Source organism: Anas platyrhynchos, chromosome 3, assembly GCF_047663525.1.
Source record: "Anas platyrhynchos isolate ZD024472 breed Pekin duck chromosome 3, IASCAAS_PekinDuck_T2T, whole genome shotgun sequence".
NCBI classification, from domain to species: domain Eukaryota; kingdom Metazoa; phylum Chordata; class Aves; order Anseriformes; family Anatidae; genus Anas; species Anas platyrhynchos.
The window spans coordinates 119180791-119206436 of record NC_092589.1 but is presented as its reverse complement, the minus strand read 5'-3'; the positions used below and the strand labels follow the sequence as shown (position 1 = coordinate 119206436).

The 25646-nt window shown below is 50.2% G+C and overlaps 1 protein-coding gene across 6 annotated transcripts in view; it reads right to left on the bottom strand.

Annotated features, from left to right (window-relative positions):
* The window catches only part of NCOA1 (nuclear receptor coactivator 1), a 143350-nt gene that overhangs the window by 86444 nt on the left and 31260 nt on the right, over nucleotides 1-25646 (bottom strand). For 4 of the 6 annotated variants that reach the window (XM_038177351.2, XM_038177354.2, XM_038177355.2 and 1 more), the window contains exon 2: nucleotides 13032-13200. The gene's annotated coding sequence lies outside the window, so the exon portion shown is untranslated. Of the gene's footprint in view, nucleotides 1-9127; nucleotides 9271-13031; nucleotides 13201-19680; nucleotides 19755-25646 lie in introns of those variants that run through there. The other 2 variants (XM_072036593.1, XM_072036594.1) reach the window with 2 other exon arrangements.

The following is a 25646-nucleotide window of genomic DNA, read 5'->3' as shown; positions in this document are numbered from 1 at the left end:
AGTACTCCCCCGAGCATCTGCTGATCTAATAATTGGCACTAGAAAATAATGCGGGCTTATCTGCGCGGCGATGAACTCATTGACTAAACGCGGTGGCAAGGCACTGAGCTGTGGCAGGTACAGGGGAAGGATGAGGAGCTGATCGAACTTCTCAGACATCCATCAGGGTGCGATGCTACCTCAGTGCCTCGGCGATTTCGACGGTGCCAGAAAAGTGTTAAAGCATTTAAAACCGGGAGCGCGCCCGATCGGAGCGGCTGCCATCGTAATGCAGTCTGTAAAAAGAATTTTAAAAAAATATATAAAAATCCCTACCTGTCAGGAGTTTCAGGAATAGCCATTTTTCCATCGCTCAGTCAAAATGGGATTTCAATTTAATTTGACAGCGAGCACCATCCTCCCACACCATGGCCCAGGCAACGCCTGCAGCGAGCAGCCTGAGTTGGTCTTGCCTGCCTGCTTAAGGTTAGGGCCGTCGTCATTATTAATTGTCCAGAAATAATGGGAAACCATTAAAAATCATTATATCTGGAGCTCATTGTGGTGTTTCTTCGATAGCCACCTGGGCATGGTGCTGGGCGCCCTGCTCGGGGTGGCAACACAAGGTGCCCCAACCATCCAGGGTTCAGGGCCTGGCACTACACCACTTAATTACCATTTTTTGAGCCCTCTCCTGTGTGATTCTGTCTTTAAGGACTCAGTTATAGCCTTTTTTGAGCACTCTGTCACAACTCCATCTTTAAGCACTCTTGGGCACAACCAGGCCGAGGTGATCGCGCTGACAGGGCCGGATTCGGCCTTGTCGGAGCTCCGTGCCGTGAGGCCATGAGCTAAGCCACCACGACACCTTTAATGCCTCAGTAATTAGCTAGTGGGTATTAAGAGGCTCCCTTCCTTCAGTTTGAGAGGGATGGGCTACAGGACGAAATTTTTGGCAGGGACACGGCCTTGCGAAACGCCGGCAGTTCAGTTCCTCAAAGGACGGCACCGGCTTGCTGGTGGAGGGCCAGGTGCTGCAGGAACACATATGGGGCCGTCTTCCCAACACACATATAGGGCTGGCCATGCTACCTCGTGAAAAAACACACCCAGTGAGGTGATCAAAAATAGTCGGCGGGCTCTGGTGTGATAAAAATATGCGAGTCCTCGCCGCCTGCCCAGGCCGCGCTTCCCCACAAGCCCACGTGCCGCACGCTGCGACAAGAGACCATGGCTGGGAGAGAGCTGCAAAAACACCCTATTTCTGGTTAACGATGTAAAACAAACTGTGTTTTGCAAAAGCAGGCATTAAATAAATAAAAAAGTATCTGCTTCAGCTGAAAACTTCCTCACGGTTGGCCTAAAGGTGGCCCCTGGAGGGGCACCGGCTGCCGCATTTGTGAACAGAAATTGCCGAAGATCTTTGGGTAGAAACACATTCGGGTCCAAGTGACGTGGCAGGATTTGGGAACTTTCCCTTTAGGGCCATAAACCAAGCTCTTCAGGGCGATACGAGGCTTCTCCTACGCTCCAAAAGAGCACATTTTTTCCCCAGAAAATTGCCCCACTGTGGCAAAATTTAGCAATTCAGCCTGGAAGGGACTTGGGGTTTGTCTGGCTTTTAGGGTTTTGCTATTAAAAAGGGAGCTTGGTAAATGGTTTTGGGGCTGTGCATGGGGCCACGTCTATCCAGTAGGTATTGCTTTCACAGAGTACCTAAAATAATTTCAAACAGAGCCTGGCTTGCTGGAAGCTGCCAAGAAGAACCTAAATGAGTCCTTCTTAATTACCAACCTGTGCTTTAAAAGCAGGATGTATTCTTCTGGTTAATGGCAGATTACCTGGGAGTGCTGGTGACACCCCTGAGCAGAAAAATCCTCATACCAGCCCAGCCTGGCCCTACAGCAGTTGTTCCTTGGAAGGGAACCGGGAGACAAACCCTTCTGCCACCTCCAGATCATTTTATTTTAGGAGCCATTTGCCCCAAAGCAGGAGGCGAGGAGGTTACGATGGTGCCACTTTGAGGGAGCTGAAGACAGAGGGGTTAAGGAAATGGTTTGGAGACCATTAAATTAAAAAAAAGAGCTAAGTATTTAATTTTCACAGGCAGCTTCTGACAGACGGATGCCACCTCTGCTCATCTCCTGCCTTTAAGCAATTGCCTTGTGACAACCCAGGAGGGTGCTGAGCCCGGCACAGAGGACTCAGCTTCCTCCAGCCTGCAACAGGTAATAAAAAAAAGGTGATAAAAATACATCCACTTCCTGAAATGAGTCGTCGGGCTGTTCCAGAGCGATGCTGAGAAGCTCCAAGCCAGCTGCCACGCACCACGAAACGAGAGGCCAGCTTCAGATGCTCCCTGGGGTTGAAACCCCTGAGCAACTGGAGCAGGGGCATGGGAGTGGAAATGGAAATGAACACCGAGCAGGGAGGAGAGCGGGGCATGTTGCAGACGGACACTTTGGCCTGGCAGAGTACAATACAACTGAAATCTCACACGGATTCCAATAAAGCTCTGCCATTCCAACACGGGAAATGAATCCGGACTTTGAAAGAAAACCAGGAAGAGGGTTTAGGCTCCGTGCCCGAGATCAAGTACTATCTGTGGTAAAGCAAATTTCTGACCCTAAATTACTGCAATCTAATCTCTAGATAGCATCTGACCGCCCGTACGATAGCACACAGCAATATTCTGCTGCGAAATGCCAGCCTGTTAGGAACAGGAACAACCACCACACTCTCGAGCATCACATAAATACTCAGCAAACAAAACCGAATCGCAGCAGGAAGGAAAAACTTCTCGGATCCACGTCGCATTAATTAGTGCTTCTCGTTACCAAGAAGTAAGCTCGGCGAGAAGCGAAGTGCTGTGCTTGGAGCTGGAAGCTTCGTGGCCGAAGCGCGGCGGCGGCGGGGAGCAGCAGGCTGGTTCCGTGCCCCGCTGAGTCGCTGCCCGTGCAATTCCTGCACCTCGTGCCCGATGCTCAGCGATGCCAAGCAGGCTGCGGGGGAAGCTGCTGGTGCTCTGTACCTTTGGAATAAATTCACAGCCCCCCCGAGAGCTCCAGGCTCAAGCCTACCCCGCGCACAAACAGCATTTCCAACTATTCACAGTCCTATTTTGCAGTGCCCTGGCGAAGCGCGAGTGCAAGGCACTCACAGCTCGGGTTATTTTGTTTATATTAAAGCCTGCCACCACTGACAGCATTTTACCACGCCACAGGAGCACTGAAGTGCGTGCACGCCGAGCAAATATTACATCAGCGAGCCCGGCACGTGCGCAGAAGCGGCTCCTCCTTTCGGCTGCCGTCCCCGCAGCAGCCCCAGCTGGAGGTTACTTGGGGCAAGCGCACGCTGCCCTCGCCCCTTTTCGCTCCAGTTTTGTGCCCCGTAGCCTCTGATGGTGCAGGGGATCCCAAAGGTGGGCGCTTCATGGGGATTCCCCAGATAGGTGCTTTGCGAATGGAAAAAAAAATAATTAAAAAAAAAAGGTGATTGCTCAATGCTACGATCGCTTTAATTTTTCCAGGCATGTCCGAGCTTATTGAGCTGCAGAATTTCCAAGTGCAGCTACAGGCAGAGTGTTTTACAAGGTTATAGGTGAACAGGCAGCACGGATCTGGGTGCTACTGGGAGGACTGGACTGCTCCTCAGCCCTACAGGACACCCCTCGGCCCCACAGGACACCCCTCGGCCCCACAGGACACCCCTCGGCCCTCGTGCAGTTTGGAAACACATCACTGCCTACTGCTATTCTAGCCAGAACACGTAAAAAGACACTTTTTCCTTTTTTTTTTAAGCTCTATCTACATACGAGGGTTTTTTCCTGACAGTTTATCCCCTCCCCGATTCCCCCAGCACACCGCATCCCCACTCTGATTTGCTAAGCGGTGCGTTTGAGGAACAAAAGCATTTTAAAGGTCTTTGGGTTTTTGTTTGTTTTCCATCCAGAGCCAGCTCCAAGCCCCGAAACCACCTTCCATTTCCGAGAAGCTCCCACGGCTCAGCACCAGCATCCTGCTCCCTGCGGAGGGCAAAGCAGCACCGTGGGGGTGCTGGGGCAGCCCTTTGGCACTACTGTTCTCCAACACCCCATTTCCCTCTTTGTTTTTGTGCTTTACCGTAGCGAGACCGATCGGTTCCTTCGTTATATAATTCCTCCTCACATTCTCCTTTAGGTTTTTCTCCTTGAAGCAGGCTGCAGAGAGCTCCCGTGGCGCGAGCTCTGCAACAAAGGCATCTGCAGTGGGAAGCCTGCAAGACTCAAAAGTTTAGGAGGACCCACTGGGAGATGCTCCAAAAAAAATGGTAATTTGCTCGCCGAGAAAATATGACGGGGCTTCGTTTCGTCCCACCTTTCCTACGCGTCGCCTCCGAATTAAACAGAAGCGCCACGAGCTGGTTTGTTTCGTGTGCACGCCAAGAGGAAAAAACGCCACGGGCTTCTCCGCACGGCGTCCTCGCCCCGTGGAGCTGCTCTCCCCCGAAAGGAACCAGGTGAGAGATGCAGCTAAGCTAAAATGACAACGTTTTGCACCCATTTCGCCCCTGCAGGCTCCTGCTGTGTGTGTGTGAGGAAGAAAAGGGTAACGAGGAGGGGAATCAGCTCCTGCGCTCCAGCATCCCCGCGAGCGCACGCTTCGCGGGCACGCGCCCAGGCTTCCTGCTAAATCATAGGCTTGGCTAAAACAATAGGTACTCGTGGAACAAACAGCAGAATGAGAAGCATTTAAACAACAAAAAAAAAGGAGAGAACTGTAATTAGGAGTCCTAAGAATGAAGAAAAGGGATGGGGCAGCACCACAAACCATAGCCCTGCTTCGAGGAAGCGCAGGAAAATGCTGCGCCAGGTACCTAAAGTCTCGTGCCCTAGATATAAAGGGGGTGTTAAAAACCAGAGTGGTGATGGAGTGTATTTAAATGGTGGAAAAAGGGTAATTTCAGACTGCAGAAATGGGTGTAAGCGTGCCTGGGTAAAGGGAAAATGAACGTTTCTTGTATGGCACAGGAGAGCCAGGACATCACTGCACGGAGGAACGGGGGAAACCAGGAGGGGCTGGGGGAGTTCGGCTCCCCCGTGGAGGGAACGTGAGGCCAAACTCATTAAAGCACACAGGCCACGGGGAGTTCCAGGAGGCAAGTGCTGCAGAAATAAGCCCAAACCGATGTTATTACACTGCAGATATTAATAGCAGAAGAGAGGCACGATTATCCGCTGTGTTAAAACAGAGAGCAGCTTCCAGCTGGTGGACGCGGCGTGTGAAGCCACGGCGTTTGCAATCTGCTTTCATGTGAGGGATGGAAAACACGACCCCAGCTCCTCGTGGTGAGCCAGGCACCCCAAAACCCAGCTCCATCTCAAAGAGCATCCCAAAACCCTGCTGTATCTGGAAGAGCTGCACCCTAAAACCCTTTCCCTTCGATCACCTGGGGTGGCACTGGTGGCCTTGCGGTGCGTGGTGGCCTTGAAGGACCAATGAAAAGCAACAAACCCCGTTTTATACAGGAAAATTACACCAAATCCCTCCACTGACACTACTCAGCAGCCCTTAAAACCAAGCGGTTCCACGGCACAAAAATAGGCGAGTGTCGGGGAAAATGCAGCGGAAAGGCTGGGCTGCTCCACATAACGTTTCCGAAAAGTAGGACATCTTTTGAAAGGCACAGGATTGCACAAAGGTGACAAAGGGCTGCGAGCTATAAGTAACCCAGTGTCATTCCCGCTGAATTCTCCCCCAAAATTCGTCACTCGAACAGAGCTCCAGTGACGTGGCTTTGTCCAAGCAGTCAGGAATCATCACTAATGAATTAAACGGTTCTCAGAAGTGCAAAAACACAAGCAGAAAACCCAATCTTTCAAAGACAACTTCAACTGGGAAAAAAAAAAGCTAGGGGGAAAAGCCTACCTGGCTGCAGATCCAGCTCAGCACCCCTGGAATTCAGGAGGAAAAGCATTTTCCAGTGCAAACTGGAAAAATTGAAGGCCAGCTTACGTAACGTTGCGCACGCAACAAACATACGCTTTGTGTAAGTGCACGTTTCTGCTACAATGTCCTCAAGCTCCTGGCGCAATTTTTTGCAAAGAGAAAATGAAGCTCACTGTAAAAAAAAACAGAAAGTACCCGGTATTTGGTAAATATTTGAAAAAAATGCTTGGCTCATGAGGATGAGTGACCGTGCAGGGGGCTACACTTCACCACCACGAGCCACCCGGGCGCACGGTGCCTACAGCAGCACAACCAACACCGGCAAATCCGACGGCCCCAGCACTTCTGTGTGAAGTTTGCCCTGGTGTAAGGATGCAGTTTGCTTTCTCCTGATGCCATCACGCTATTAGAGGAGTAAGACTTTTATTTTCCCCCCGGTTAAAGCACCAAGGCACCGAGAAGCCTCAGCTGCAGCGCGGCGCTTGCTAAGGGCTGGGGCTGGGCGCTCGCCCCAGGGAGGCTGCAGCACTGGGTGCTCGCGGTGGAAATCACTCTCATTTTATTAATATTGACAAGTTTGCTTTGGGGGGCTCCCTTCAGAAGAAAGGCAACGAATTGCCACCCTATTTCATGACATAAAACTTTCCCAAGGGAAATACCCAGCCTCATTTTGAGGACCGCTGCCCCACCAAGATGAGCAAAGCAAGAATTGAACCAGCCTCTCACTCCCCAGCCTTGCATCGTGGCAGTCGTCTCCCTCACTGAATTACCCTTAAAAATAGCAAAGAATCAGGCCTGCGTGCACATTTTTCACTTCCATTCTTCTCTTCGGAGCCCAGGAAGGAAAACTCGCCGCAAGCACCCGCGACGAAGGGCTTTCACCAAGCCTTCAGCCAAGGTGGGTGCTGCTCTCACGAGCTACAGCCCTCAGCGAGCTGTCGGGAAATATGTATCAGCCTGCTGATGAGTTAATTAAAAATCTTAATACAATTCCTGTACTTACTGAAATTCTTCACCCCGTGTGCAGCCACGGTGCTGACAATGGATGGTAAGTGGCGCGCGGAGCGATTTCTATTTTTTTCGTGACTTATCTCCTTGTCTGCAAACGCTCCCGTCGCTGCTAACAGCTGGAAAATTGATCTGTCCTTCATCTGCAACATGCAGAATAGTTGCTGGATTGCTCCTACCCTGTCACTCATCCATTATTACTCCAGCATTTGCACAAACCGCTGCAGCATCCCAAACCCAGCCCCGGCGCACAGCAGCGCGGGAGGGCTGATGGAACAGCTCTCCATCAACGCTCGCGGTAATAACGAGAGGGTGGGAGAGGTCTGGAGTTTAACTGCTGGGGGAAGAACAAGCAACCAGCCTCTAATTGTAACGAAGAATTTCATCGGCTGGAGAACCCAGCAACTGGAAAAGCTTCCTCGCCGTCTCCCCGTCGGTCAGGAGGCTGCTCACAGCTGTATTTTCCATCCAAATATAGAGCCCGGAGAAATATCGAGCAAAGGGGGCTCGATGGTGACCTTACACCATTATATTGGAGCAAAAATGCTGCAGCTGTATCTGTACATCATCGCCCCGACATGTGCTCGGGTCTCTGATTACTGGCTTTTGTGAACCAAAGACGCAGGAGAGGGGGATTAAAGAGGAGACAAATGCAAGAAGTTTGGAGGAGCCTCAGGTTCGGGTGAGACTGCAGCCGGAGACACTCAGCAGCTTTGCTAAACTCCTTGCTGGGGTGATGGAAGCAGAGGGAAGCACCAGTGCCCTGCGGTTAAATAAAGGTGCACGGAAACCCCAGCCGGATTTGGCACCACGGGAGGGTGAGGAGAACGCCACGGGGTCAGGGATTTGTTCCCGATGCTGCGGCTCTGCTGCTCGCCCTGCAGCACCTGCCCACAGTGCCGGTCTATCTGCGAGGGAAAAGGGGTTTTGCTCGCATTCATTTCATGAAACTCAACTGCTGACCACCTGTGTGAGCACTAGAAGTGTTTTATCTTGCTAGAGAAGGTTTTTTCTATGCTGTGCCAATGGTAACGCATGGATCTGGACGGCATTTCCTATGAATTTTAGCAAATTCCTATTTTAATTGTGTATCAACAGCCACGAGCCTCGTGCAGGCTTTGCAAAAATCATGCAAACCTCCACCTGGCACAGCAGCCGGCCCGCAACCCCCCTACCAGGAATAACCCTCCCCACCAGCACCACTCTGCTTCGTTTTGGCAAATATTTTCCACTCCGTCAAGAGCAGAAACTTCCACCAGGGGAGGTTTAGCTTGGATATTAGGAAGAATTTCTTTACCGAAAGGGTTGTGAGGCTTGGGGATGGGCTGCCCAGGGAAGTGGTGGAGTCACCATCCCTGGAGGGCTTGAAAAGACGTTTAGATGTAGAGCTTGGTGATATGGTTTAGGGGACTTTTACTCACTTTCTGTCTCCGGACCGCTTCCTGGTACAGTTCCATACGTTTCAGGCTGCCTTTAACACATCCCCTTCCCCTCCCAATTCCATTCCGGTGTCTCAATAGAAGATTTTCCCTCCGTTTCTTCCACATTCAGAGGAACACGGGAACTGCTCCACCGTACAAACCTAACGCCGACAGACGTACAACCCATCTGATATGGCGTTACTTTGTTATTAAAATTCGCTAATTAGTTTGCCTTTCCACTCTTCGCACTGGGGCTTCTGACAGCGGAGCATTTCCCCGCAGATTCCTCCCCGTTCGGCAAACCCTTCACGCTCCTACCAGGAGCGCGCTCCCTCCCAGGTGACGTTTTGCTATCAACTGCAACAAGCAAGGGGGCAAATTTGCCTTTGATTTTGAATTTCATTTGAACTCCTCCAAATATATTTTCGTATACGTTCGTCTGCAGTGGGGATTTGTGGCGGCTCCGTTAAACAAATGTGTGGCTTTCACGGGATAAAGGAAGGCTGGGATGACACGGGGAAAGGAGCAGGGCTGGGAAGGGAAAGCACATTCAAGCCAGGGCTTTATTAACCTCACGAGGCTCCAGAAATCTGCAAGGAGAGGTCTTTATGGAAATAAAAGGGGAATGCATCGATGGGGTTGGGATTTGTTCCTGCCTCCTCGGCCTCTTCGCAGTCACCACCGCTCTCCTAGCCCCTAAATCAGCACCCCAAAAGGTTAAGTAAAGGTAAAGGAGTGAGAGGTAGAAAAACCTGGGGGGGACAAGGAGATTTTAGGAAAAACATCGCTCACCTTTCCACCTGCCAGAGCGAAGGGGGAGTTCCTGCACAGCAGCTAACCAGAGCCCCAGGTGAGAACCATCCCAGGGGAGCGGGCATCGGGCTCTGCAGGTGCTGGATTTCTCTCGGTGCTCTCGCTCTTGCCTGCAACGTCCTCCGAGGTGTTGGCATGGCCGGCGGGGCGAGGACAACACGCCACAAAGGAATTCATAGAGAGGAGGAGCAACATTCACATTTGCATCCCTAATCACCAGGATTTCATGGGCGCTGCGCTCCCGAAGCTCGCTCGTAATGAAAATTATTCACCAGCATTTCTGGTTCTTGGAAAGTACAGCTGTAGACAACGCCACTGTCTGCAGCTCAGGAGCTTGACTCACCCGTAAATAACAATCACAGAAACCAGTATTCAGGCAAAACGTCCAGGAAATGCTTCAAATTTTGATCCAGGCGAGCAGAGCAGCTCCCTACGATCTGGAAGACGGGCACGTGAGGGTTTTAAGGTGCAAACCTGCACACAGCAGGATCAGAGCCCCACATCGAGCAAAACCTCGCTGGCGTGTGCATGAGGCATCCAAAAACACCTCCTCGAGGAAGCAGAACCGGCACAGAAACTCTTCTCACTTTTTTTGCCAGCCAAGAGGTGGCTTTTTGGGTTTGTGTTTGTTTTCTGAAAGTTTCCCAGAAAACAGATCTTCCCAGCCCTGCGTTACTGACTCAGCACTGCAAAATGATTTGGGTGATAAATGGGGGAAAAAAAATCCCTCCCGTAACTAAAGGCACAAAAACTCTCACAAAGGGTTTAACTCTGCAAATCCTCTGCTCTCAAAAACAGATCAAAAGCGCCAAATTCTGGAAGTTGGAAAAAATACGGTCGAAATGGACATAAGCAATGCCCCTGGGCAACCAACGCTTAATGGCAGATGAGCAAATCCTCGCCTGGGCATTTTAATGTTTTGAAGGTGCTAACACCAAAAATTTCTCCCTAATGGAGGAGAGGCAGGTGGCCCAAATACTTCCTGCATGAGCCAAGCAGCCAGGCTGACCGAACTCCAGGATCTCCATGTGAAAACAAGAGCATCCGATGGCATTTAGGGTTTTAAAAAAAAAAAGAAACCCAAAAAGATCTCAGATGCAAAACTACAAGCAGCTCCCCCATCAGCACCGTCCTTCCTTTGCTTAGCAAGGAGCCCAAGTCACCAGCAGACATCCCAAACCCCATCGATTGTTTTCTTCTCCACGTAAGCCCAAAGCTTTTGTCCGTGGCGCTGCGCTGACACCTCCTCAGCACGTAACAAGCGCCCAGCACAATGGAAAACTTCAACGTCAAGCAAACACGGCTGGCACCAGAGTCAAAAAAACAAAAAAAAACAAAGCTGAGGGGCTCAGCTCAGCCCCGAGCACCTTCAGCAGTGTGGATGCTTTTAATATAAACGAGAACTGCTTTGCTAGGCTGCAATGTCTGCCCTACGAGCACAAAAAGAAACGTGCCGGGAGACTGCACACCCATGTGCCCGTGCTAATTTTTCAAAAAGGACAACGAAGAAGAGTCTTGAATATTGTTGTTTAGCAATCTAGACAGATTCTAGATCGTCTACCTGCTGTTAGCATGGCCGCAGGTGGGCGTGCAGGGCCCACGAACCCCAGCTCTGAGAAGCAGCACTGCTGGCACGTGCACCCTGCGAACTCACCGAGCTTCGGCCAACAACCAAGGGAGCCTTGGCTACAGCGGGCTTGCGTCGTCTGTGCTCTTTGCTTAATAAAAGCAGGCTTCAAGAGAGCCAAACCTGGGGTATTTCCTCCCTAAAGGCTGTGAGGTTCTTTGGATCAGTGGGGCAGAAACAACGTCCCCCTCCAAAAGCAACCGAAGGTGAAAGCGCCGCGGCTGCAGCGAGGGGCTGCGACTCCAGAGCTCACCTCCAGCAAATACCTCGCAGGAGATGGGCTTTAGAAAAGTGTTGCCACGCTTGCAAACCTCGTTAACAGCAGGAAATCTATTTAAAGTGGAAGGAATACGATCATTAAGGAATAAAGAGGGAGTTTCAACACGGCGAAGACCTAGGGCTAGGGCGGGGAGGCGGCGGGGCGCAGGCGGTGTATTTATGGCTTTTCATCTCCAAGCCCCAGCCCGGGATAAAGGGGAAGGGAACTCCACCAGAGCAAAGCGATTCAGCACAAGGCCAAAATGGCCATTTCCTAGGGGAAAGAATGAAATTGAATAAGCCGGGAGGGAAAGAAGAGCAAACAGATGGGAGGTGCCAGGTGGGATAAGGGCAGGGCCCCCTCCCGGCTTCTCCCCACACCCAACTGCAGGGGCTACTTTGCCAGCCCTGCTATCAGGGGAAATCCAGAGCACCTCACTTCAAACTCATCCAGAGCCCTTCCTGCCCGCAGCTATCCGATTTCGGGAGGAGGAATTTAACCCTTCCCCTGGCAGGGCTGCCTCTGCCAGCCCGGTGCTCCCGGAGCTGTCTCAACCCAAGCAAAGCCACGGTCGGGCACTTTCTTTGTGCTCAGCGCTTTGGGGGAGATTGCAAGGGGGAGAACACGAAAAAAGCAGAGCCAAGCACGCTGTGAAGTCACCCTGCCAAAAGCTGGATCTGGTCGAGGCGCCGGAGAGAAAGCTGAAGAAATCTCAAGAGCAGCAGGAGCTCGGGGTTTTTGTTTGCTTCTGATATGCTTCCCCGACTTCCAATCAAAAAGCGGCTGTTCTGTACAGAGGGAAAGGTGATCTTTTTATTATTTTTTTTTTGCGGTGAAAAAGCCTGAATTCACCTGTTTGTTTATCGGAGGAGTCCGCCAGCACAGTTTAATCATTAACTGCACGCACCGCGGCCGGCACTGCGCCGGGGCTCTGCTGGTGCCTCGTGGCTTGAGGGAGATGCCCAGCAAGAAATCCCCCCGGGGAATTGAGGCTGCAGAGTCGTGTGGATGACCTGTGGTGACGGCCAGCAGCAAGGCACAGCGCCACCGAAGCACTAATGAGTTTTCCAGCCAAGCCATCACGCCCAGGAGGAGCTTACCCGAAGCGCAGGACCACGCCAGGGTTACAGCTCCGAACGCAGAGGGAGCAGCGCGACAGCTCGCAGCCATTTGGCCTTTTTTTGCCTTCTGGCATGCGATTCAAAACCAATTTTCTCATGGAATTAGGGGTACAGGTCCTCCCTGCTCCCAGCCGTGCTGGAAATCCCACAGCCACGCAGCTGCTGCAGCCAAGCCGTCCTCTTGCTACTTGTTTTCACCGTTCCGTTCATTTCTAAATATATTCTGCTGTCTCTCCAAGTTACCGCTCCATTACAACTATTTTCCTTGAAGATATTGCCGGCTGTGGGCAAACCACAGAAGTGTTCAAGTCGTTACATGCATCAGCTAGTAAAGTGCTCCAAGGATGCTGAGCACACGCTTCTTGCTCTCGACGTTGTACCAGCCCTCGCCATAAAACATTTTGACTTCCCAACTTGGCGACTTTTAAAACTCTCCAGTTATGGACTCGATTCACCTGATCAGAAGCCTTGAACGCTGCGAGCCAGCCTGGAGTGCAACGACTTACCAAAACCACGCGTTATTCTTTAGCATAAACCCTCTACATACCATTCTGCCACCGCAGCAATTAGCTATTCAATTTTGCAAAACATATTGAGAAAGAACGGTTGATTCAGGCAATAATTGCATCTTTACGAGCTTTTAAAGCAACTCTTGTAGCTCCGAAGGCGAGGCAGACCGACTGCACATCTCCACGTACGGAAAATAACCCAAAGGAAGCCAAGGACGGAGCGAAACGGTGCCTTTTGCTTTCAGCCTCCTCAATAATTAATTCCACATGAAGAGGTGCTCCAGCGAAAGGCACCTCCACGACAGCTTTGAACTTTTTTTTCTTTTTGCCAGAGGAAAAGAAAAAAAACAGAGACCTGAATCCTTACCTCTACCTTCCCGAGGTGAAAGATGGTTCATGGGAAAATCAGGACTCTTCAGGTGATTCAACAGCAGCGGCGGCGAATCCTAGGGCTTCAGCAACCACAGGCATGGGCCGGCCATGAGCAGCCTTCACATCAATTCTTCAGCCAGGGAACCAGCATCAATTAACGAATCCTGCAAAAGAAGAGACAATCCGTCTGCGTTATCTCCCAAATAATTCACACGATGCAATTCTCGGCGCTTTGAGTGGGAAAACAGCAGTTAAGGTCAACTGCTAATTCGCAGCAGCATCATTAAGAGCTTGTTGACCTTCTCCACGCTATCAATTGTGAGTTGTTTTTTTTTTTTCATTATTTTTGGTAGGAGGACTCATCAAGGTTCCTCACGCTGCAAGTTTCTTGGGGGAATAAAGCAAACGAAAGCTTTAGGAGTCCAAGAAATGTGGATTTTTAATTCTCCCCTCCCTCCTTTTGCCAGCGCCACCCCTAAGACATAAAGATTGCCCTCCAGGAAAAGGCAGCAAAGCCCTGGTAGCAAATCCGCCGGCACAAGGCGGCATCCGTGCAAGCAAAAGGAGGTAAAAACCAGCCCCAGAAAATTGCAGCGGGTGTTTACAGGCCGCAGACCACCACCGAACTCGTAACACGCCGGGATAATTAGACGGCGCGGTGCCGCACAAAGGCGCTGCTGGTAAATTGCTGCTGTTACTAAGCGTGGAGCGAGATCTGGATCAAGGGGATTTCTCAAGTCCCTCCTCTTCCGCAGGCTCGCTGCAGCGCCTTCAATAAGCCGGGGAGCCTCTGAACCCGAGAGGAGCATAAATAATGATTCCCCTCCCGAGGTACATCGAGCCCGCGATGCGTCCGTGCGCTCCAGCCACCCGCTCTGCTCTAAGTCACGGCACGGATCAAGAGGAACCTCGCTCCTCTCAACCCAAATGCCGGTATTTTATCAAACCCAGGGCTTGCAAAGTCCTTGCTCGGCTGAAAAATAAATTTTTTGCTCTTCGTATTACAAAGTATCGCCAAAATTTGAACAAAAAAGTCATTTCAAACAAGAACCACGGAGACGAGCTCTGCAAAATCTCCTCCAAGCCACTCCGCACGCTGCAGGCTCCATCTGATCTAGCCGGCCACCACCAAGACAAGTCACACCACTGCTTTTAAGTTTTATTTCTAGCGGCCAAAAATTAATCTTCATCAGCCTGAGCCACCTAAGGGCTGATAGGAAACCCAGGCGTGTAGTTGCGGGGTCTCCTCTGCCGTCACCCCACGGAGGTGCCCGTGGAGGTGCCCAGGCATCGCAGCTCAGCACGCGGGGCTGGCAGCAAACCCTTTTTGTTTTAATTGCCTTACTTTGTGGGTTTTTTTCCTCGCTGGTTCAGCCCAGGGTCGGACACACACAGAGGGCCAGGCTGCGGGGCCAGGCATGGGACGGGAGGAGGGACCAGGGGGATCAGGTTTGGTCCCCAAGGAACCGCCACATCCAGAGCCCACGTTAGGGCGAGGAATTACTTCCAGGACGTGCCTGTTCCCTTTTTTTCTCTCTCTCCCATTCTTAGATCTTAATAACGCAGCCATCGTTAGCAGTACAACTGCTGTAAGTCACTCGTTATGATTTATCCATGCAAAATCAGGGAAGGCAAAAGGAGGGAGTCCAAAACCAGCAGCATCTCCAAGGAACAGCTCAGGAAACGCAGGGATCTGCACCCCAAAAGGCACAGCCCAAGGATTAGGGATGCTCCTGATGCTCCCACTCTGTACACACAGGCACAGGAATGGGCACAAAGGTCCAGAAGAGGAAGAAAAAGCATCTTAATGCCATCCATGACAGCTCCTGAGCTGACACGGGGATTGGGATGAAAGCTAGAAGTCGGGAGAGGCTGTGGTTGTTGTGATCACTTCCACCAAATAAACCTAAAGCAACATCCCCCACCCTCAGCGTGCCGGGAGGGCTGCACTCACCTCCCTTCGGACAACGAGATGGGATGATGCGAAGGAGGGAGGGTTAAAACCAGGAAAAATATAAATACTGATGGCAACGGTGAGTACGTGTTTGCAGAATCTCGGGGTGAGGTGTGTGGCAGGGGGGGATTTGGCTCCCGGTGCTAAAAAGGGCAATTGGGTGTGTTTTAAAAAAATGAACTACTCACCCCAAGCTGGCCCTGATGGAAAAGAAAGCAACTAGCAGAGTATATAAAAAATATATTTTGGAATTATATATTATATATTATTATTATATAATATGTTATATAATGCATTATTAGAATTATATTATATAGAATATTTATATATATATATGAAATGGAAAGAAGAAACATGGAAAAATGGAAAGAAGAGCAAATAAACTGTTGGCATATTAAAATACATCAGAAATGATGTGATACAAAAGAGCAAGAGAAGCCGAAAGGCACAAGAAGAACACAGTATTTGTAGGTTTGAGCACCCCGAGGTATCCCCATTACCTACAAACAGGGAATTCAGGCAGGGGCTGAGCACAGTCACTGCACGGGACCAGAGCAGCCACCAGCAATATCACAGGAACGGCAGAAGAATGCCCCAAATATTATATTTGTTAATTAAGAAAGGTATAGGCGAGCTGCAGGATGATACAGAGACGTTTCCTACTCCGAGCAGCATTTCAGGCAGCTGGGAAACGACAGCTATCGACGCAGGGCATTTTAAAGCAAGAGATCTTCACCTGGATCCTAGAGATCTTCACCCCGAGCACCATTTATCTGACTTTTCAGCCAGTTTTAACTTGGAGAATATTGAAGGAAACGCTGCTGGGCCAATATTTGAAGCACCAGGAGGGCGAGCGAGCGAGCAGCCCAGCTCACACCCCACGCAGACGAGGGACACGCTGCCGCTGTAAGCCCCGAGCAGGAATCAGAGGAAGCAAATAGCTGATGGCTATCAGCACAGATCACTCGTGGGGGTGTTTTCGCCAGGATTACAAGGTCGCCTGCAAACCCTAGCAGCTCTGATGCAACGTACTTGGAGTTCTGTAAATGATTGAACTTTGCAGGGTACGATTTCTCAAGTCACTGGAATCGCATTACATAACACGGGATATATTAAATAGATTAATAATTGGCCAGGCGACAAGTCATAAAAGCTAACTAGATCATCATCAATCACGTGCTCGTGCTGAAATCCCAGCAGGATCGGTTCTCGTGCCCTACATTACTCATTTCCCTGCAGGTCACAAGCAAAACTCAAGCTCACGCCGACTCCAGATCTGCATCTTCCACCGCGCCGACTACAAGCGAAGACGTTGCATGTCCTGATCAACGACTGCAAACTTGCATCTAGGAACAGAAAACCTTCCAAAAGCCAGGGGAGGGAGGCAGCAGCAGCAGATCAAGTCAGTAGCAGCCTGCTTGGTGCAGCGAGGGAGTGACAACTGAAAGCAGCAGGTGGCGAGTCCAAAAACCAAAGCAGAGACGGAGGTTTCTTCGCCCACGAGCCAGCGCGGTGCTCGAGCTCCTCGCCACAGGATGTTGTGCACGCCGAGAGGCTGTGCGAGCTCAAAGGGGGGGGGACTGGACATGCCACGGAGCAAAAATCCCCCAGTGGTTGCTAAATAAGACAGAAATCATCTCTGGCTGAGAGTCCTGTTAAACGAGCAGAGCTGGGCGAGTGTCCTGCAGTTCCTGGGTCCTCTTGGAGGCTGCACTCACAGAACCGAGCTCCCATCGCTGCAGATCCCTTAATTCCACCCTGAGAAGAGCAAACAGCACTGCAAAGCAGGAATTTGGGAACAAAGACCTCGGGGGCTGCGTTGCCCTGCCCCTGGCACAGCAGCGAAACCAGGGAGGTTCCCGAATTACAACGCAGGCTGTTGAAAGGATGCTGAAAGACCCAAAAGTGTTCGTGGTGAGAGGTCACAGCAGCGTGGCGCAGTCGGTTTTTAGGGAGAAGATTGGAGGTGACTGCACTGCCACCTGTAAAAACCCAGCTTAAGAGAAAAATGTAGGGGCCAGGCACCTCAGACCATGAGGCAAAAGAAACCAGGGAGCCAAAAACCTCTTTTATGTGATTCTGCGAAGATTGCTCAGGTCGGGGAGGCTGCAGGGCTGCTCTCCACGAGTCCACGGCAGCCCAGGAGCAGGAGAAGCGGCCGTCCCGCTGCCAGCAGCCCGGGAAGGGCAGAAATGAGTGAAAAGAGCTGAATCTTGGCTCTCCTTCCCAGAGCACAACACCTCGAGGCAATGATAAAAGTCACTTACAAGTGGTATTAGGCACGAGCTTTCAGCTGAAGATATAAAGATACCTGGAGGACAGGTAAAGGAAGGAAGTATCCATAGGTTACGTACATCAACTGCACTGGGTATTTTCCCCCTCATCAGAAAGCCTTTTAATTAGTAGCAACATGCATTTAGAGATTTCCAACATTTTTTAAAAAAAAGTCCTTTCAATAAAGCTCGCACTGACTGGTGATCTTTGCTCTTCTGTTTTCCTCCAAAATCCTGCGCTCAGCGTTTCTTGCTCACGTTATTGACACCTTCCCCTGAAAAGCTCGAAGTGAGGTTTTAAAACCAGCCACATTTTCACTTTTTCCCCCAATTCTGCAACCCAACAAAGCACAGGCATTGAAACACCCGATGTAAATCAACAGATTGCACCGCGCATTTGTAAATGTGGTTAAAAACAGACAGGAGTGCCTGGCACCTTTGCATTTAAATATCTCACTAATATTTCCTAGCGAATAAACGCCACCCTGCCATAAAAAGCCAGCAGGGAGGAGCTGAGAAGGATTTACTGTTGGTGGCGTGTTGGCAAAATCCCTCGTGTACTTCCTTGTTGCTCAGTGCCGTGCTACGCGTAGTGAGGACACCAGGAGAGAGGAGAGCAGCCTGCCTGCGAGGAAGATGCTGCACCAAAGCTTTTTTTTGCAGCTCCTCCACACTCTGAAGCTGTTGGGCCAGTGCAAAAGCCTCCTTTTTAGCTGTTTTTAACCTCCCTGGAGTGAGGATGCTCAGACAACAGTTTCAAGGCAATGCTAACTCTCACTACCTTCCCCCCCAAAAAAAACGTACTCACTTTCAGGTGCCCTTCAAATTCGATTTTGCTTAAAAACTTGCAAACGTTTTCGAGCATCTGGCAGGCCTCTTCTTCTCCTCATCTCCTTTTTCACGTGCTGCTGCCTGATTTATACCCAACACCAAGTGGAGACAAGGGGGAGCGGAGCCGTTTTGCAAGAGGGCTCGATCGGCTTTGCCAGGCCGCTGTCGCAAATTAAAAGGTCAGAAAAACAATCGCTGCGTTTGGAAAGAATAATTTTACACAACCGAGAAGGCAACAACAACAACAACAAAAAATATTAACTTTGTTCCAGTAAAGTGAGCTGTCTTATCTGCTCATGAGGAAGTTTAATAAACAGCTCGCTGTGCTTCTTAGGTTTCTGAACGCCTGCCAGGTTTTGCAGGGATCTTGCTTGTCCTAGCAGCGACTGCAGGGCTTTAAATGAAAAGCAGAAAGTGCAAAATGCATTTTAGAAGAAATCTGAAAAAGAAATTGATTGGGTTTGTTAGTTTAGCCGATCGATACCAACAGGCAATGCTGTAAGTCGAGTTACAGCTGCGGATTGCTCCTGCTGACAGCGATCAGGTCCTATGAAATATCTGCTGGCTCCAGCTCCTGGGGATGCTGGTGGGGCTGAAGGATCTGCCACGCCACGAAACGTGGGGCTTGACCTCCTGAGAGGTGAGCAAGGAGCAAAAAAAAAGAAGGAAAAGCATCAACGGAAAGGAAAAGCTGCATTCGTGTACTCAAGTCCAAGTATGAAACATCTTCCAGCGGGTCTCCGCGCCTCCTGCGCCCACGAATGCTCACCCCGCCGTAAATTTGAGTCTTCCACCCGCCTCATCGAAATGCAAAGTTCAGAGTTGCCAGTTTTGGTGTTTACACAAGCTGCTGTTGTTCCGAACCTGCTCAAAACTCCCCAAGTTGCTGCAAAGCCGCAGCGGGGCTCTGCTGGCCCCAGCCACACAGCTGGGATGCTTCAGGAGCTCCCGTCCCCAAAAAGGCAGGAGGCAAAAAGGGCAATCCAAACCTCGCCCTTGGCACAACTTGGCCATTATCTACCCCTCTGAGCTCTGGAGGGTACCAAAATTGCTGCAGGTCCCTGCAGAGAGAAAGCTAACGGAGGAACTTCATTAATTACCGAAGGAAGCTGAGACGGAGGCAGACCGAAAGCAGAAGCGTGCCTTAAAGGGGCAGGAAAAGCCCCAAACCAAACCAAACCCAAAGCGTTTTCCTTTCCCCGTGCCACCCAGCACCCCGTCCGCTCCGTTTTGCTCGGTGACTGCCAACTTAATCCCCGGCTCGCTCCTCGCCCGAGGATCCCCGGCTTCGTGTCCCAACACCCTCAAGTCATTAACCGCCCTAACGGCACGCTGCCTATTAGTCCGTAATAACTTCCTGATGGAGATTAGATCAGCCTTTGCTCCTCCTTCACCGGCTGAGCCTGAGCTCTGCGGAGCTCAGATATCACCCTCATTTTTGGGGACGACATTCCCAGAATCGTCTTTTTCTCTCATTATGGCCCGTTTGGTTGGCAGCCAAACGACGCGCAAATAATGATTTACACGGTTTAGGGCTCCTGCGTTGCTCGGGTCCCTTTCCTCCCCGAGCCTAACCGTTATCTTACCAAGTGTCTGCTATCATCTGCAAACTGCTTTGTCAGAGCGATGCCAAGGGGTGATAACCGCTCGCTTTCCTGCTGTCGACCCGTTGGGAACGCTGCCGTTGCGTTCCGTTTCCACCGGGCTCTACTTGGAGCTCTCTCTAAGTAATCCAGCAGAGATGATCTCGTACAGAAGAGAGGAACTGCTCCGAAGAGCTGTGCAAATGCTAATGCCGTGTGCTGCAAGGACGGCGCATGTTTGGAAGTGGAATTCAAGCTGCCACGAGCTCCCTGTTCCAGCAAACCCAGCTGCTACCGCGCTTCGAAAAATGAGATTAAAATCAATAATCTTTGATTATGGATTCAGAGAACCACCAGAGATTCAAAGAACCATCCTGCTCCGAGGAACGCGAGGCTGACTTTTCAATCTTTTCCACCTCTTTCAATCTTTTCCACCAATCTTTTCTCTCTCTCTGCTCAAAGCCCATGACAAAGGCAAGCAAAGGCAAAGCAATGCCCAAGCACGCGGATATACCACGGGGAATAAACCATGGTGGATATACCATGGCAGATATACCATGGCAGATATGCCACGGCCGATATACTATGGTGCATATACCACAGCAGATATACCACGGTGGATATAGCACAGAGGATATACCATGGCGAATATACCATGACAGATATACCACAGCGGATATACCACGGTGGATATACCACGGCTGATATACTATGGTGCATATACCACAGCAGATATACCACAGTGGATATAGCACAGAGGATATACCATGGCGGATATACCATGACAGATATACCACGTCCGATATACCACAGCGGATATACCACGGCCGATATACTATGGTGCATATACCACAGCAGATATACCACGGTGGATATAGCACAGAGGATATACCACGGTGGATATACCATGGCAGATATACCACAGCGGATATACCACGGTGGATATACCACAGCAGATATACCACGGTGCATATACTACAGCAAATATACCACGGTGGATATAGCACAGAGGATATACCATGGCCGATATACCATGGCGGATATACCACAGCGGATATACCATGGCGGATATACCACGGCCGATATACCACGGCTGATGTACCATGGTGGATATACCATGGTGGATATACCACAGCAGATATACCACAGTGGATATACCACAGGCGATATACCACGGTGGATATACCACGGCGCTGGGCTCGGCCCCTCGCCATCGCTCCAACAGCTGTGCGCTGGATTACAAGGATGCGGTGCGGTACTTTAAACTGTTTACTTTCTTCCTATCCCTCATTAAAACGTGCTTAATAACAAACACCAGCAGCCCAGGGCAGATGTTCTTGCCTCGTCGTCTTCCGCAGCAAAATGCAGTTTGAAAAAGCGAACGGAAAAGGGTACCGTGTCTTAAACAGACCAAGGATGTTGTACATAAAATTAGAGAGGTTTCAACAATTTCAGTCCATTTGTTAAGGCAGTGAGGGTGCTCTGGAGTCCAACAGCCACAACTTTGATATTAATTTGCACATCTGGACTTCTAGTTCTTAATTATCATCATCTTATGCTTTTCAACACTAAAGATACTTTATTGTCCTGGTATCGAACCCAATCCTCCCTGGAAAGGGAAGGAGAGCTTTAGACACTGGGAAATCCCAATTCTCTTGATTTCAAGGACTTTGGAACTTCACCTAAATCAGACCTCAAACATCACTTCCTGAGGGCCTGGGCCATGCTGTTTGATGGGAAAAATGCCAGGGGAGTAGTTTCCAAATGGGTGTGCCATGGTAGATGTCTTCTCATACCCATCCCCAAGGGGAACAACCAAGGGATATATCTTCTCGGCCAGCACCGACACCAGAAATGTGTAGTTCACACCTTCGGGAGCTCTCCACACATTTGCAGAGATGTAATTCAGCCGGAATAACAACTACGTCCAGCGGGGGGAATAAAAACCCGCAGGGAAGGAGGCTCAGGGGAGGAGCTGCGCCGGGAGCCACGGCCGGGCTCAGCAGCAGGGCAGTCACACGAGCCCTTGAGAGCTCTCGGCAACACTAAGTGGAAGATGGAAAGCACTCTGCAGCACCAAGCAGACACGTTTCTAACACAAACAGCCCTGTCCTCAGCCCCACGATTTCAGAGCTGTATCTCATCTCCTTCACTGAAGCCAAACTGTGGCAGAGCTCCTTCTATCCAAAGCAGTTTGGAAGTTTCAGAGAAGCTGACTAATGGGTTTCTTTTAAAGAGCTAAGCTGGTGGAATCATTTTAGGATATCTCAAGTGCCACGTCTTAATAACTGAATCTATTGGGATGATGAAGGGGAAAAAAGAAATGAAGGCAACTTTGAGCAACAACTGGCACTTGAAGATGTGGAAAGCTGTGCTGCTCCCTCTGCCCCCATTACTAACATGACTGCATCTGAGATTTTGGTACAATGCGGATAAATCCAAGAAACAGACTGGATATGAATCCAGGGGTACCACGTTTACCCTAATCCCTAGCTGCCCATTAAATAACCCAAAGCATATTAATGCTAAGAAGGCAATTACGTTGGAATTCCAACTCCATATCCTATGGAATACAATAATTCCATATATGCATGATATAAAAATATGTAGCTATGGCTACGGTAAGAAAATTCAGTAGTAAAAAGGTAATTTGGGGGATTCTGAGTGAAAAAAAATGTCAAGCAAAACCTTCACCACCACTGCGTTACTGCATACTAAAATATAACGCTGTTTAAACAGCTGAAAATGCGTGTTTATCCTTTTTGATCATTTCAGTATGATGCTTAGAGAAAAAGAAAAAAAAAAGGCAGACTTTATCGAAAGCCAAATTACTTAAAGCAGTAAGAACACTTGCGAAAGGTTTCCAAGTCAGGACCCTGCCTCCCTGCTGCTCTGGAAATAGGGGATCACCAGGAACGGGTGCCTGCCCTCATGGAGAGATGAAGTTAACCCGAAAGCTTTGCATCTTCATCTCCATGCTTTCTAATAAATAAATATAAAAAATAATGAAAAAAAACAGGAATTTCAAAATGTTTTAAGTTCACCTGCAGCCACCATTTCAGCTATTTGAATGATTTGCCCGAATCAATCCAGAATAGAAGCTGGAAAGGTGGGGCAGTATTGCAGCCTCGCCGTCCCCCCGACCACGCTGCGTGCCCCCTGCAAACCCTGCCCTGTTGGGAAGGTGTCACAGTCCCCACTGCTGACACCAGGCATCACCCCATAACTTCCACATGTAATGCCCGAGCATCAGCGGGGCTGAGGGGAAAAGCAGATCTGTGGCTGTGCCTGCGGAGCAGATTCTGATCCCAAAGGCAGACCGGAGAGCGCAGGTCCCCAGCCCTCTGCACCCCATCGCAGTGCAGCATTCCCATCACACTCAGCATCCTTTCATCAGCTCAGCATCCCGCTGCTTTTTCCAGGCAGCCTGCGATCCCAGCCAGGCACAGGCAGGGCTGGAAAAGGCCTTTTTCAAGGCAGGTGCTTATAAAAAAATCATTTCCTAAAGGAAGCCACGCAACGTGAATTGCAATGGTCCAAAAGAGGGGGAAAAGCCGCTTGCGGACTGCTTTAAGGCAACGCATTGAGAACTGTTTTTTGCAAAAGCTGTCAGAAATCCAGACGCCCCGGGCACTCCAGCCCACTCTGCTCGAGTTTCTTCCACCCCTGACACCGAGCCCAAGCTCCCTGCTGCTAGCAGCCCTTCAGCAAGCTCGGCTCAAGCATCAGAGGACGTGGCCGAGAGCTTCCACCTGTGGCTCGCGGCACCCCGAGCAACCCCGCTGCTGCGAAGCCCCTCGATCTAACCCCATAGCACTGCGACTCCTTTTCAGAATGAAAAGCAGATGGTAAAGGAATCAAAGCACGTGCAGCCAGAGCACTTATCTAAGCAGTTATTGAGAGCCAACGTCCCTCGTCGCTCTCCAGCCGAAGCGCACGGCTTTCAGATTTACAGCCCCGACTCTGATCCGCTCCCTGCTTTGCAAGAGCAGGGAATTTCCTTCTCCTTTTCCAACAGCAGCTCCGCAACCGCATGCATTCGGCTGTTTCGGAGCCAATCCTGCTCCGAAGCCTTAGCAGGAAGGAAATACGGAGCAGCTACCCCGGAGGTGGCACCGAGATGCGTTCAGCTGAAGGAACTTGCACGTCTCCTGCATAAAAATACCGGCTGAAGGGCAGCACGTTTCCTGGTGAAGCCACCTGCAAGAAGCCGAGGGCTTCGGACACTTCGGGTACTCCCAGCTGCAGGAGAGCAAAGCATGGGCAGGATGAGGCTGGGCACATTGAGGGGATGCCAAACCCCACTTGCCAGGGCTGTCTTTAATTGCACACCCATCTCCTAAGAAGAGCTGAAGAGAAGTAGCAGCGTGGCGAGAAGTGGAGATATTTGGGCAGAAGACAACGGGGTGGGGAAGAAGCTCCCTTACGTCTCCATCAGCCCCAAACGTGGCCCGGTGATTCCTCCATCGAGCCCATGAATTCTGACTGTCTCTAATTCCACTTCATTCAGATACCTAGAAAGGGAGCTTAGGAAAACGCATCTCAGCTGAAGCACCCGTTAGGATTAATCCGCATTTAGTATGGATTAATCCTCCGGCCACGTTTACACGAGAGCACCAGGGCTGCAGCTCACTGCACAGAAACATTATGGGGAGGGAGAGAAAATTAGAAATCCAGCAAAAAGCAGCCAGCCCTGCGTTTCAGGTGGTAACCAAAGTGACCTCCCTGCGGCATCGCCGTCCTGTTCGCTGTGTGGAAGGAAAGGCGCCCGAGCAAGGCGGCGTTTATCGCTCCCCACGGCAGCAAAACAAACCAGGAGCAAGTGCATAAAAGAGAAGGGAGAAGGAGGAGCTGGGAAGCCGTGAGAGCTTCCTCCTGCTTCGGTTTCTGCAGGTGCAGAATGGGAATTACTGGCACCGGCACCTTCGTAAGTCCTACGTGATTTGCTCACTTCGCCTTGCACAGCAGCGACGTCTCCGCCGCGAGTGACTCTGAAAAATTGTCACCGATCTGGGAAAGGAAAACTGCACGAATCCAAGCAGATGGCTAATCAAAAGGTTAGCTGCTGGATCGCCAGCCAGAGGAAATAAGGTTTTCTCTTCGGCGAAAATAAATCACATGAATAACATAAACACCGGTGGCTTAAGTCAAAATAAAAGTCGAGTGCGATTTGGACTTAAAACCTTCATCTTCAACCCGTTATCAAGGCGCTCCTGACTTTTAGTAGGCCGGTGTTAAAATAACCGTGGTCCTGCCCCGGTCCCGGCAGGCAGCAGCTTGCAGCACGGACTGCTGGTCACGTTCCCAAAATGCGAACGGGTACAAAGAAAGGCATCTGCAGTTCATTTCGGGGGCAAGATTTTCATTTATCGGCAGCCAAAATCATCACACTGTCACATCACCCAGGCTGTGGGTTGGTTGGAGGAGTGCTTGGCGTTTGTTTTCTTTTTGTGTTAAACACATAAAAATACAAATGGACGACGCCGACGTCCCACCACACGCTGGTAAGAGCTGGTAAGCAAGCGCTGGTCTGCGGCAAGAGACATTTTTAAAATCGGCTGTTTGGAGCTGAGCTTTATATATAAAATTTCCATGGTTACCTCCATGCAAGTTACCATGGATTAGACGGGACTAAGCACTTATTTTTCCAAAGCCATTTATGAGCATTTAAGAGATTTTTCCATTCCTGCCTCAAAGTATTTCATGCCATTAGCCACTGTTTTTCTGATCACATCCATTTCTGTATTAAGTCTTAACCAAAACTTAATTTTATACTTCTACAGTTTACACGAGCTGCATTAGGGATGCATGCGATCGGGAGATAGGGCGTGCATTTGTATAAAACATCGAGCTCATTTTGACAGCTAGCAAATTCAGAGAGTGAATTCAAGGCTACCAGGAAAGATTTTATCCTTCTACCGGAGAGAAAGCGATTGGATCAAACAGATTTTTCCAGATGTTCAAAGAGA